This window comes from Eimeria mitis, genomic scaffold (genome assembly GCF_000499745.2).
Source record: "Eimeria mitis Houghton genomic scaffold, Emh_scaff2409, whole genome shotgun sequence".
NCBI classification, from domain to species: Eukaryota; Apicomplexa; class Conoidasida; order Eucoccidiorida; family Eimeriidae; genus Eimeria; species Eimeria mitis.
In genome coordinates this window covers 6,079-6,496 of record NW_013570747.1, presented here as the reverse complement: position 1 = coordinate 6,496, position 418 = coordinate 6,079, and the positions used below count along the sequence as shown (strand labels likewise).

Here is a 418-nt window from a genome sequence, read left to right as displayed (position 1 = left end):
CTACCAGCAGGAGCAGCAGCAGCATCAGTCAGCTCAACCGTTTTCTGAATCTGAAGCGTCCACAGTGGCGCCTTCAGCCTCTAGAGGTTTCACGAAGAATGAAGCAGGTGTAGGTACAGCTTCACCATCAGCAGCAACAGCAGCAGCTGCTGCAACAGGCGCAGGAACAGCAACTGCACCAGCAGTAGGATGCCCTCCTAACTACACGAGCAGCGACAACACGATGCATGCAGTTCACAGCTGTGGGGGATTTGGGACTGTCTTCTCTTTCGGGGGTGCATGCGCATGCCCCTGCACGAATGGCGGCAAAGACGAGGTGCAGCCGTTGCTACGATCTGCTGCAGCTACAGCAAGCAGCGATTCAGCGGGGCCGGTGCATACACATGCAGGAGCCCTTGCACGCAGAAATATCAGCATA

At 56.2% G+C, this 418-nt stretch overlaps 1 protein-coding gene across 1 annotated transcript in view; it reads left to right on the top strand.

Moving 5' to 3' along the window:
• EMH_0053380 (uncharacterized protein) overlaps positions 1 to 418 on the top strand; it is a gene marked incomplete at both ends in the record, with an annotated part of 4,618 nt that overhangs the window by 1,959 nt on the left and 2,241 nt on the right. The window lies entirely within an intron of this gene.